This window comes from Actinia tenebrosa, unplaced genomic scaffold (assembly GCF_029948245.1).
Source record: "Actinia tenebrosa isolate PJP-AT-01 unplaced genomic scaffold, QUT_ActTen_1.0 PGA_scaffold0__85_contigs__length_37466705, whole genome shotgun sequence".
NCBI classification, from domain to species: Eukaryota; Metazoa; Cnidaria; class Anthozoa; order Actiniaria; family Actiniidae; genus Actinia; species Actinia tenebrosa.
This window is the reverse complement of record NW_028292569.1, coordinates 31,645,653-31,659,979: the sequence shown is the minus strand read 5'-3', so window position 1 is coordinate 31,659,979 and position 14,327 is coordinate 31,645,653. Positions and strand designations below refer to the sequence as shown.

Genomic DNA, 14,327 nt, shown 5'->3' with positions numbered 1-14,327 from the left:
ATATCCATTGCAAATAACAAACAAGTAAATGGAGGAAAACGCAAACAGCAGACAGAGAGTAATATTAGAAAACAGTAATTAGAATAAATTGAAGATTCGTTTCTACTGTTCTAAGAGGTTTGGAATTTACTGACGCCAGGGGGAAACTATTGGATTAAAAAATGCATGGGACATGGTCGCGTGAACATGATGGAAGAAAGAAAGAAAGAAAGAAAGAAAGAAAGAAAGAAAGAAAGAAAGAAAGAAAGAAAGAAAGAAAGAAAGAAAGAAGAGATAGAGAGAGAGAGAGAGAGAGAAAGAGAGAAGAAAGAAGAAAGAAGAAGAAAGAAGGAACGTCCCGCTAACTCATCTCGCCCTCCCCCCTCTTCTTCTCCTCCCCCCCCTCCCTCCCTCCCTCACCTCCATCTGCTTCTCCTCGCTCTCTCTCCTCGCGTCGGTCCCTCCCCCCTCCCCCCGCCCAGTCTACCCCACTCTCCCCCGTAGAGGAGAGAGAGAGATGTCTTTTATTTTAATCTCGGGAAATTTCATCATGTACAAATTGGTTTTTCCATGAAAACCGAGGTTCCATAGGTAATATCATATAAAAAATTAATAATAACGTTAAGAATATATGACAGATTTATGAAATAAATTCTCATCTACCCCCCAAAAATATTTATAGTAATTAAAGTGTTTAAGGACCAACAGACGAAAGATTCCTCTTAAAAGATTTAAATTATTGGACAGTCTGACACTGGGGTAACGAGTTCCAACTTTTGCACCTCATAAGAGAGAGCTCTTTTAAAAACTCAGTGCTGGGTTTCGGTAACTTTAAGCACTTCTCTCTACCACGAAAATCGTAGGTATTTTCTTGAAAATAAAAGAGTTCCCTTACAAAAGAAAGAAAGAAAGAAAGGAAGAAAGAAAGAAAGAAAGAAAGAAAGAAAGAAAGGAAGAAAGAAAGAAAGAAAGAAAGAAAGAGATAGAGAGAGAGAGAGAGAGAGGAGAGAGAGAGAGAGAGAGAAAGAGAGAAAGGAAGAAAGAAAGATAGAAAGAAAGAAAGGAAGAAAGAAAGAAAGAAAGAAAGAGAGAAAGAAAGAAAGAAAGGAAGGAAGAAAAAAAGAAAGAAGAAAGGAGTCTTCGAGCTACTGAAAGAAAGAAGGAAGGAAGGAAAGAAGGAAGGAAAGAAGGAAGGTAGTTGATTAAATTTGTTACGCAATCGTTATAAACACAAAAATGCATTCTAACATAACATAAATTTCCAATAGAGTTTTGAAACGCAGACTAGACTCCATCTTTGCGGCATATTTTTTGACGTATAACTAACATGTTTCAAACGTGCAATATCAACTTAGCCCCGCTACGATTGGTCTTCAATTTATTTTGTTATGAAGTAAACTAACGTTACCTTTAAAACAGAAATTCTTTAGGCCATCAGCATTTCCCTTCTTTATAGGTCTACACTTTTCTTGTTATTCAAACTCAGTTTTAAGTCTCGTGATCTGAGTCAGCAAGTCTGTATCTACCGCGGTCAAACTCCAATCCAACATTAATCAAAGTCAACACTAAACAGCCGATTGTCGATAAAATTTATTCGCTGCCCACGACTGCATTAAGGATTCAAATGTAAACCTAATAATTCTTTATTAAATCGTTCCTCAGATGTCTTATCATTCCAATCTCATATAATGGTTGTAGTTTTTGTTTTGCTATAATTTCATTTTCTAATCAATTCGTTGTAACACATAAGTGATTATGAGCGAGGAAGATTATATTTTCCACGCACTATATAAATCATTGCCTCATGCGTCTTTCTTAATAATCTAAAGGGCAAACACACTTGGGGAGAAGAGGATTTTTAATATAAAATGTTAATTTTTGCGGCTTTCATTGTCTTCATTATCCTGGCGTTAACTTGTTTCAGACAAGACCAACAATAATCATTGAAAATAACTCTTTTGAGATTTCCTTTATGGTCACCGATTCCATTATTTAATTTTGTAAAAAGTAATAAAGGCTAAAAAGTTTAATCCATTGGGTTATTTTTTCAAAATTGCAGTGGCGAAATAAAACATTTCAATGGTCGAAATAAAACGACTTTCATTATGGCCTTCATAAAACGACCACCATTGTAATGAGAGCGCCCGCCTCTTACCAATTAGTATAGTCTGCGTTGCTCAGCGGTCTGCGGTGTTGCGAAGAAGAGGATAAGGCCCTTCCTTCTTCGCAACACCGCAGCCCTCTGAGGAACGCAGGCTAATTATAATTAGCAATGCATCCCGGATTCCATTCCTAGAGTGTCGTATGGTTAGTAGGAATACCAGCTAGTTTTCTCCCTTCCTACGAGAGTTCTCCGGGTTCTCCGGTTTTCCCCCTCTGCAAAAATCAACCGTTTAAATTCCAATTCGATCATGAAAGTGCTACCACTATAAGACAATAACAGTTCTTTGATAGCAGATAAAAGAGGAGAGGCTATCAGCAGGCGTTCACCTCATCTCACATCAAAGAAGCCGGGATTTGGTTACGTTTTAGGCATCTTTTGAAAAAATTAATACGAATTAAAATTAATGTTAAAATTCGCCTCGTTTGTAGTACCGCTATATGATAAAACCAGCTTGAAAATAGTGATATATTTATCGCCTTTAGCTTGTACTATTAGTCATCATGCTGGGCTATAGATAAAGATTAAGGGAGACAATACTCACTTAAAGCTATTTTGCTTGATCGGATCTAGACAGGAAAGAAACCTCTGGTGACGTCATGGTCCCATTTACCAATGTCAGTGTTTTTAGTTTTTTTGTTTTTGTTTTTTTTTTTTTTCGCCTTGTAAAATGATATACATGTAAATGGGATATTCGTTTGGTTCTATTGGAGTTGAATGATTTGAAGAAAAGCACAAAGAAGGGAAAGTAAAGAGAGAAAGAAAGAGATAAAAAGTAAAGAAATGGAAAAAGGGAGGAAAGGAATAAAAGAATAAATGAAAAATAGAAAGAATGGACGAATGAAAGAAGAAGAGAAAGAAAGAAGAAATGAATGAATAGAATTCAAAAAAGAAGAAAAAAATAATAATAAAGACACAAAGAACGAAAGAAAAATAATTTTGGGCCCCATTATTAATTAATTATTGATTATTAATTAAACTTTAGTATTCAGTTTATCCCAACATTTACTGTTCTTCCAATGAATTTAGATAAACCAGAACAATCTTTAATTTCTTCTGACATAGTATCTGTTTCACTCTTTACAGTCAGATCGCTTCGTAGATCGTATTATATCTCTAGCCATAAGAAAAGTTTTGTAGTCGACATTATCAGTTTTTTTTATTTGCTGATTAAATCGAAATCGTGAAGGATTATGGGTATAAGCACGTGTTAGCTGTTAAAATCGTTTAAATTGGTAAAGGATTACGAGGGTAAGTACATGTTTGGCTGTTAAAATCGTTTAAAATGGTAAAGGATTTTTCGAAAATAATTGCAAAGGGCATCTCAGCAGTTTACAAAATTTATTTCCTAGGTCGGTTAATTATAAGAAGCGAAAGTCAGCATTATTATTGTTTATGAGAAATTCAATATAGATTTTGAATATAAAAAGATAACCTGTTTCGTTCAGTAAAAATAGTATTTATCGCTTGATCGCTTTGTTTAGCATAGAATGATTGCCTTGGCAGCTTAATTTTTGTTGTAGAGAAGAAAAAAATCCATAATTCTGATTTCTCCGAGTTGAGAGCATTAGTGATCAGTCTCTTGAAGCCTTAAAGCTCATTTATTTTGCAATGACGAAACGAAAAAATATGTAAGACATTAATTGAAGTGTTTTGATAACTATTTCACTACACCTGGCAATCATTAACTATCTAGTTACGAATTTGACTCCAAAATTCTTTTCCAAGATATAGAAATTAAGTCTCATAATTACTTATCATATAACAATTGATTTTTACAAGCATAGTTTCAATATTATGTCGTAGTCTTAGATTCTCGTCGTTTGCATATCAAATATCCTCTTTAAAAACGATGTATGATTGTACTTTTAAAAATCTAAAATAAAGTCTTTATAGTTAGCCGATCATGCACGCTTTTTTTCATGCTATAGTTTCCTTGTTACGTTCAATGAAATGTCCAGCACTTTTGTAGAGGAACGACCACCAATTCAACGATTAAACAACCTTGTTAATACGACCTAGTTTTCTTGATACGTCCAATCGAAATGTCTAGAACTTTTGTACAACGACCACCAATTAATCAAACAACCTTGTTAATGCGACCAAGTTTTCTTAATACGTTCAATTGAAATATTTAGACCTTTTGTACAGCGACCACCAATTCATTAAACAACCTTGTTAATACGACCAAGTTTTCTTGATACGTTCAATTGAAATATATAGAAATTTTGTACAACGACCACCAATTCAAATAAACTGACCTTCCTATTACGGCCACTATATCAGCGATCGACACCCAATCCCTAACCCTAACCCACAGCTTCAAACCCGAACTTGAGTTCCCATTTTGAATTCCCATAATTAGAAATGTAGAAGGAAAATTAAGCTAGCAAATTTTAGGCAATTGATGTTTAATCTTACCTTGCGTGTTGATAGAGCTGTAGAATCTCCAGGGAACGACTCGTCTATAGACGATACCTATATATACATATGTATATTTACCGATTAGCATCGCACTATACTTCCAATCTACTGGATCAACGTTAGCGTACGTAACTGATACAGAATGATAGGAATGAAAAATACTAAATGTTTACACCTACTGATATCTATCTTTTTAGCCAGAACTTCATATTGCCTGAGCGAAATTAAAACTTCTTATCAGAAACGCTGTCAGTTTGATAAAAAAAGCCGGGTTTTTCAACGAGCTAGTCTAGATGTTTCCTTATGATTTCAAAATGGTTTTCTGGGGATTTTATCAATTCTTTTTGTGTTATTACCGGGTTAAAAAATATAGATTCGATTGCTTATTAATGGACGAGCCAATTTGGTAGTTAAAATTGAAAATGCGTTTTAAAAGAGAGAGGTGTTGGAATAAAAGTTCAGTTCACAATGAACAGCTAGCTTACTGATGAGTGTCTGCTACGAACGTGACCAAGAAATAGAAATGAGTCCCGAAATTAATGAGCATCTTGTCAGCATTGCCTTCAACTTGAGCAAACAAAAGGAGCGTCATTCATTTACAAGTAATGCTGAAAAGATTGCTTGACGCGGTACTTTGGTCACTATTGCTGTCATTCGGACAAAACTTGTCTTTCAATTTCATGACAATGCTACTTAAACTGTAGTCATAGAAATAAAAAATATCCCTAAACACAAGAAGTTTCTATCCAAGTGATTTTCGTCATAAGGAAGGAAGAGTATTTAAGCTGTGCATCTGACTACCGAAGGGAGAGGGGGGCCGAGGAGAATTTGAAGTACAAAGTTAGATATAATAGAAGAAATGATTAGGTTAGCAAAATGTTGTTATGAAAAAGCTGTTAATTGGTTCGTTATTTGTGTTTGTTTGATTCCTGACCGCATCAGTGTCTATCAGTCTAGCGGTGTCAAAATCAGATAACAACAAATGAATCATGAGTTCATCATTTTTCTAGTCTGTAAAGACAACTTATTAAGGATAAATGGTTTTTTCCATTAAAAAGGGCGTGAACACTAACTTTCATAGCTTGCTATGCTTAATCGTTCACAAGTCATGTGATTCGAAATCCTATACGGTGACGTAGCAGTAGTTACTCGCCTCTCCATGTCAGCACCAGTTTTCCAAGCCCAACTTATTAATTAAATTGAATCAGAATTGCCAAACTATTTTTTTTTCATATACACTTTTTCTGTCCTTACTTTATACCTCGTGAGAGATTTTTTCAACACTTGTAGATAAATTTTGTATCTCCGCGCGCCCACGTAATATTGTTTATTATATAATTGTCCATAAAATCAACTTAATAAGCTTTTTATTATTATAAAAAGTCGTTATTTATAAACTAATAGCTTAAATACACATGGTAACGATATTTTCACATGTGAAAATATCAGTTTTTCGAAAAGGAGAAATATAGGTATTTTATGGATAATTATCTGATAAAAATCTTTTTTTTCTTCTTTTCACTTCATAACGTTCTAGCAAAGGCTGGAAAATGGTGAAAAGCAAGGAAGGATCCGGGGGGAGGGGGGTGAATTATGAATGGGTAACCCCCCCTGAAGTTAAGATCTAAAAGGACACTAAGTGATGCTTTTCTATAGGTAAGTGCCACCCTCCTGAGATTCTTCTGGATCCGCCACTGGGAATGATGAACGTGATAATATGCATGTACAGCGCATCTTTCATAAAAAGTTCTAGTTGTCATTTCCGATATATCCTTATTCATTTTTGATGTACGTGTGTTTCTCTAACTCTCCTTGAAGCTTTAGTCTTTGTCTTTAATTTACTTCATTCTTCACTTTTCGCACTTTTTTTAAGGTCTTTAAACGCTCATACATGACGTCGCATCCACTTCAGACAACACAATTCAAGAGTATAGAGACTTTGCACCATCACGTGATGGCGACCATGAAAGGAGGCGCAATGCAGCTGAAATCTTTTTCCCCTGCGAAACTGAATTCTTTCTCATGCAAATCACATTAGACCAGGTTAAATTGTTCTTGCCTCCTGTCATGGCTGCCATCACGTGATGGTGCAAAGCCTCTATATAGGACTCTTTTTTTCAGCCATCACCAGGGTGATTCGGATAGCATGGTTTTGAGATCGTCGTTAGTAAAACCAGATACTTCTAAATACACATGTAAAACCTTATAATTAGTTAACTCTTTTATTGACGAAATTAATCGAGGTCAATGTTGTGCAGGGATTATTATTAGCTTCCCGATTAAATTTAAAGTATTTGAAAATAATATTCCTTGTTAATTTTTCTATGTAATAATAATAATAATAATAATAATAGTAATAATAATAATAATTATTATTATTATTATTATCATTATTATTATCATTATTATTATTATAGTATTATATCAGTGTGAAGAGCTGGACTCGTGTTTTGAGCTATTAATTTATTTTACAAATATGTTTTCATAGATAAATAAGTTAATATTATATATATTTGTTATTTTATATTCATAATCTCTCCTTTTTTTTATAATTATAAAAATTTATTATTATTATTATTATTATTATTATTATTGAATCAAACCTTAAGAATAATGCCGATCATAAGAAAGAAAAATATAAAAAACCTATCAGTGATTTAAATAGTGGTTATAACCATGTAAAGTTTGTTACTCTTCAATAAGTTCCCTCGGAGTATTTTCTAGTGATTGTGCAACATTTATTTAAATGTTAGAAAATTTAGATTTTGACAAAACCAACGTAAATATGTAATAAGGAAAATTATGAACATTGCTATTCGAACAACCTATTACCGTAAATCCGATCCTGTACTTAGCCCCCGGGGGGCTAATTTATTTCAGGCACGTTTGAGGGAGGGCTTATTGGAGAGGGGGGGCTTAATTGAGAGGGGGGCTTATTGATTTAGTCGAAACGCAGTATGTAATATGATTGTAACTCAGGATTAAACGGAAGCATTGCTATTGACCGTCTCGCATAATCTGTAGTGATGTACATGGCATTTTTATTATTTGATTCACCTGTGTTAGTATCTCAAGTATAATTTACGATTATTGTGAATAGCAAAACTAAAACACGGTAACATTAACAAAGCAAGCTAAAAAGAAATGTTCTGAACAACCAAGACTTTAATAAATCACCTTTAATCAGTACACGTGATTCTCTAGTTGTGAAAGGGGGAGGAGGGGGGGGGGGGACTAGAAAGTGGGAGGGGGGGGGGGGGGGGCTTAACAGATTTCTTCCTTTAAAAAGAGGGGGCTTATTAGAGAGGGGGGCTTATTTGAGAGGAGGGGGGGGGGGGGGCTAAATAGAGGATTTACGGTATATATTTTGCTGTAGAAACAAAGTCTGGGATGACCCTGACTTCGTGAAGTTTTAACTTTTCGTTACAACTAAATGTGAAAAAAAGTATAATTAATGTTTTAAGTATCTTTCATGTACTTAGGTGCAAAAGATTCAAGTAGCTGATCGTAAATTGCCTATATATAGCGAGATTTACGATTGAATTTGGAAAACATAATAAAGTTTACATTATTATTATTAAGTTATATTTATTATGTATTTTCACGAACTTGGCATAAACAAAAATAACACTCGAGGGAATGTCATACGATTTAAAAAACGAGTCATTACGATCATTTCTAGAGAATTCGAATATCATTCGATGCAATATTGAAGTATCTATAAATCACCGTACCTTTGCCATACAGCTGTACCTACCATTAAACTATACTATCTTAGAAATTTGATGCCTTAAAGTTAGCCATCGCTGCACTCACGAATATTCAAAAAATTAAAAATCAGAATTTTGAGTTTGATTTAACAACAAATATAAAGGTCGGAACGAAAAGAAAAATGTGTGAATGGAGATACAAATGAAAGCTAGATGGATAAACGGATAGATAGTGTGAATATGATTATTGATATGGTCGTAAAATAATCGCAAAACGCGACAAAAAGTTCTTAATGTAAGAGATAAAAAAAAGTGACTATTTACTACTTTTCATTAAAATATATGAATATTAAAAGGGAAATTTTAAAATGATTTCGTGACCTTACCTATTGTCGTTTCATTCGTTCTAACACAGCGGATCAATTCAAGTATCTAATATCTTTTCTTGTAAACCATATACGCTTAGCTAGCTACTGGCTTTGTATTTACCAACTCCGTACAATATAACAAAGATCTCTCTTAGAAAAACTGGCTCTGCATTCAATATTGGCTTCACCTATTGAAGTTAATCACTAAGCCACGATACTTAATGTAAAGCGTTTCTGAACTAAAAAATTTCAATTTAGAATGGTTTTGACCGATACACTGTCATCTCATTATCAATCATTTCCTGTTCATTTTGAAGCGCTCTTTTATCATTTCCACCAATCACCGTCCATATTATGTATTTCTAAGTAAGACAGAAAATGAACAACAACGAGGGAAAAAACTTGAAGTAGCTGAGTGCCGTATTACAATGGAATCAATGACGTCATCCAAACATTTCTAAAAGTATCGATCTTAACAGTTAACTCAAAAAACACTTTGTTGATATTTTCAAGTAGAATTTTCAATTACGTTGTGTTGTAAGGAATTCCTTTTTCAAGTCATTTTCTTTTCATTTTTCTAAACCCCAGGGAACTTATTCATATTAACTTTGCAGTCGTTTTACAAAAAAAACTGAAATATAGAATCATTAAAAAGGAAATCACGGATTGGGGACTATTCTAAGACACAACGGATTTACTGTTACTTCAACTGTGTAGACTACAAAAAAAAAGTTTTGTTTATAAGAGAGAAATATGTGTGATAGAAAAAAACCGGATATTTGTACCTCCTTTGAGTTCTTTGTTTTGGTCGACAAAAATAGCATTTCAAGTCCTTATTTTTTTGCATAATTTTCAACCCAGCGTCTCAAGCGATTTCATGTTATTTCCTGTGTAAGAAGAGAGTGACTAATTTGTGGCACGATATTCGTGAAAAATTTAAAAATCTGTAAAACGTATTCTGGTTTTAAAATTTGAAGATATAAAATGATTTCAATTTTGTGATGTTTCTCGAAAATTAACATGCTTCGTTCCACGGATTTGTTTCAATATTTTTATTAAACTGCGCAAAAAAGACAGCCGAAAACAAATAATAAAAAAAATATCGGTCGTAATATCGCAGACTGGTATAACATAGTCAAAACGTTGTTACCTCAGAGTTATAGGATTCAATATATATAGTCAATTCACTTTTTTTTTTAGCAAAAAAATATTGGTTCACAACAGTCGTTCAAGAGGATGTAGGCGTTTTTTTTAGCACTTGATGACGCTCAATAGAAAATTCAGATTGTTATTAACATTATGAGGCTCTGGAGAAATCGTCTTAGTATTGATCAGAAATTCTGAAGATTCTGAAGATCGATTAAGATTTATTGTTCTGGACGGCTGATAATGAATAAAAGCTTACGTTTTTACTTGGTAAAAACATGCTTCCAAAAATGTTTTTATAAAACGTTTTCAATATCACTTAAGGAAGCGAGAAACTCTCAAGTATTCAATAATAATCGACTGTTACTTCTCACACTACACGACTACCACTTCTGACACCATCCACTAATACACGACTACCGCTTCTGACTCCATCTACTAATACACGACTACCACTTTTGACTCCATCTACTAATATACGACTACCGCTTCTGACACCATCCACTAATACACGACTACCACTTTTGACACCATCCACTAATACACGACTACCACTTCTGACACCATCCACTAATACACGACTACCACTTCTGACACCATCTACTAATACTCGACTACCACTTTTGACTCCATCTACTAATACACGACTACCACTTCTGACACCATCCACTAATACACGACTACCACTTCTGACACCATCTACTAATACACGACTACCGCTTCTGACACCATCCACTAATACACGACTACCACTTCTGTTACCATCCACTAATACACGACTACCACTTCTGACACCATCCACTAATACACGACTACCACTTTTGACTCCATCTACTAATACACGACTACAACTTTTGACTCCATCTACTAATACACGACTACCACTTCTGACACCTTCCACTAACATGCGACTACCACTTCTGACGCCATCTACTAATACACGACTACCACTTCTGACACCTTCAACTAATACATGACTACCACTTCTGACTCCATCTACTAATACACGACTACCATTTCTGACACCATCCACTAATACACGACTACCACTTCTGACACCTTCCACTAACATGCGACTACTACTTCTGACACCATCCACTAATACGCGACTACCACTTCTGACACCATCTACTAATACACGACTACCACTTCTGACACTGGACCATCGTGGAATAAAGTATCGTTTTTAAATATCTCTTAGTTAGATCAAAGTTACCGTTAATTGTGGTTAGCTGATTTATTGATAGTCTTGGAATAGTTTATCTAATTCAAATTTCTTCAATCCTACGATGAAATTTAGCTGTTTACTGATTCGCACAATCGATGGAACATAATAACTGGACCTTATCAAGAACTCTTTTCCGCTCAGATCAAAGGCGGTTAGCTTGGGAAATATTTCCTCTCAGCAGTACAGTAAATCAATAACATCCGCTAAAAACACATGCATTTGAATACACAGTAAAAATCACTACAATAAACACATGTAGTCATGTAAACAAAACACTTTCTCTCGTGGAAATAAGAGTTAGGTGATAACTCATCTACTTGAAATCCTCAGCGTTAACGCATAAGCAATATGATATTAAAATGTGACGTTCGTGGTCCTTCATCTTCATCATCACCACACGCTTTTTCAGACTAGAATTCAAAAGAGGCTAAAAAGAGAATTCATTATATTCTTTTACAAGAGATAGCCACCTCGAGCTCTAGGCGCAGTAGAATCACTACATATTTCATGATTCTCCGTATCTTATATCGTGTTTATTTGTTCCTGTTTCATAATCTACCTTGTCATTGATTTTAAAATCACGAAATCTTCCCACACAATACTCAACAAAATTTCTTAATTTGGAAGCAGAAATATTCGACTGTCCTTCTGATATTCTCAGAAAGTTTACCCCTAATATCTACGCACGCGAAGTAAGTTGAACATTCTTCAACTAAACAAGCGTATCCAGTCCATATATCTAACCCATATCTCGTGTTCTCGTACAAGATCTGCCTTAAAACTTAAACGATATTTTTCATTTTAAATCAATAGACAAACGGAAATATTTAAAAATTATCGGCTTTATAGACGGTCATTACTTCGGATCAGTAAGATTTTTTGTCTTTGATAATATTGACATTATTGATAAAAATAATAATAGCAACGATAATAATAATAGATAAATATAGTAATAATAATTGTAGTACTACTACTAATAAGTAGTAATAAGTAGTAATAAATAGTAATAGTAATAATAATAATAATTATCATTATTATCATTATTATTATTATTATGCTCTTATTATTATCATTATTTATAATAAGAGTAATAGTAAAAATAAAGTAGTATTAATGATTTCATTAATAATAATAATAATAATAATAATAATAATATTAATAAATTGAGTTGTTTTTTTGCGGATTGCAAGATATTGCGCATTAAAGTCCGAGGCTATATACCTTATATGAAATGTCGCTCTATTATATTATCGAATTGGACTGCATAACTGAAACATCTCGCCTGTCTTAATCTTTCCTCTAAAACGGATATTATAAACTATTTAAAATTTAACATAGGAGTCTTATTGTCTATGATATTAACGTAATTATACTACTCGGTTCACAGGAAAGACAGTGGTTCTCTTGAGAGAAAAATCTCAACCGTGTTAACTGATCTCAAAATACGAGTTTTAAGAATTTAGCTTTTAAATATACCATAGCTCCGTTTTCTAGGCGCAACGAAGGACTTTTTATAATGTTACTGTTTGAAAAATTATGTCGTTGTACTTGTAATATAATATAGGAAATCTGAAATTTTAAAACCACAGCTAAAAGGGCGAGCGACTTTTGGTCTCAGTATGAGTTTTACACAAAGAGATTATCGTGATAATTCTATTTTGGAATCAAAAACAGAAGATCAATAGCGTGAAGAAGTCCATTGGTAAACATCTTTAAATGATACACCAAGGCTTAAAGCTTGAATTGATTTCTGGTGAAGTAAACAAAGATCTGAAGATACTTAAGCCATGGTTAAGACCGCTTAGCACTGATTTTTTCCCCTTTCTCCTTCGTATTCTACTCAAAATTACTTATCTACTTATTCAACTTACCAAACCATTGAACGTACAGCTTTCCGACAAGTCGTTTTCCAACACAGTTATCACTAAATGTTTGCAGACAAAGTCAATCCTTTGAGCAGAAACCGCTGGATTAACAATCCTGTTGCCGATAATATGCTAATTATTTAAGAAAATAATCTGTGAAATGAATTTATTTTATATGCATGACCGTAAACAATGATTTGGAGTTTTTATTTATATCATACAGCCTTAAGCGGTTTTTTTGAACTCGAATTCTTGAGTAATTTTTCGGTTGAGAGGGCAAGAATGTTTTTGTTTTTGGATCGTTAATGCAACGGAAAAGTAATAGTATCCTATTTGCGTCTAAAGCCGTGCAAATCTGTATATAATAAATTTCAAATCTGATTACCCTATATCATTTTCGAGAGTTTTATCGCTTTGAGACCTATTCTAGTATGAAAAACAATATCAGATCTCTTTCAAGGAAAGACTTAAAAATACCTTGCAGGACAACCTTGACAAACAACTAGAAGCCCAACTGTGAAGAATGTAGCTATTTTTCACTTTAACCACAGCGAGATCTAAAACGATACAATTTAACACTGCTCATATTGAAGTGGTTTTGAATGTAAGGAAACACTATTGAATTTTTTTTAAATGCGCGCCCACTTTCTCACTGTGAAACGACTGAGTGGAAACCTATAAATATCTTCTGCAGCTAACAGTGTTTTTTCAAGTCTGAGAAAAAAACGAAGCATTAACATCAAAAACAGAATAAAATGGTTGTGCGAACTCCGATATCAATTAAAGATCAAATAGAATTACGAAATTGTTTTTCCGAAATAAATCAGTTTTTGTCATTTTTGTTTTCAAAATATAATAACGGCAAGAATTGAATTTTGACTTGATATTCAAGAGCACCAGTCGCTTTGCATGTTTGTTTATGTTGACCTTAAATTAGGATTTTCCGGTTTGAAATTTTCGATTATAGACCGAGTTACCTTTCAATAAAATAAACCATTTCAAGTGTCGGGGAAATGTTGTGAACGGAATTTCTAAATGAAATCAAAATCCATGCAATAAATGCCGCAAAGAATGTAGGGATTTATATTAAAGTAATGACGCATGCGCGCGCGTCATATTAATAATCACACGAAGTTACAGGAATGACCGAAAAAGAAACAAATTGTACTGTATTGTTACATCACCGACTTGGGTGACTTACTAAATAAAGAAGATCTCGTTAGACTTGGTGTCTTGTATCTTTCCTTTATTTATCATTCCTTCCTTATATCTGATTTTAAATAACAACATAAAATAGCTGGGGGTTAACTAGAAAGCTTATAGTTAATTTAACCCTCAGGCTCAAACACTAATTCTAGTATCTATTTTTTTCTTTGTAAATATATACATCCTGCATGATTGTAAATAGATTTCTAGTACTAAATGTTTTTATGTATTATTCTTCTC

The 14,327-nt window shown here is 33.7% G+C and overlaps 1 protein-coding gene across 4 annotated transcripts in view; it reads right to left on the bottom strand.

Moving 5' to 3' along the window:
* Nucleotides 1-12,906, bottom strand: part of LOC116298406 (adenosine receptor A2a) — a 29,170-nt gene extending 16,264 nt beyond the window's left edge. The window contains exons 1-2 of one of the 4 annotated variants that reach the window (XM_089040718.1): nt 12,888-12,906; nt 4,562-4,618 (exon numbers count right to left, since the gene is read on the bottom strand). The gene's annotated coding sequence lies outside the window, so the exon portion shown is untranslated. Of the gene's footprint in view, nt 1-1,387; nt 1,418-4,561; nt 4,619-4,743; nt 4,765-8,660; nt 8,809-12,887 lie in introns of those variants that run through there. The other 3 variants (XM_031706852.2, XM_031706853.2, XM_031706855.2) reach the window with 3 other exon arrangements.
* Between the last annotated feature and the right edge of the window lie 1,421 nt (nt 12,907-14,327).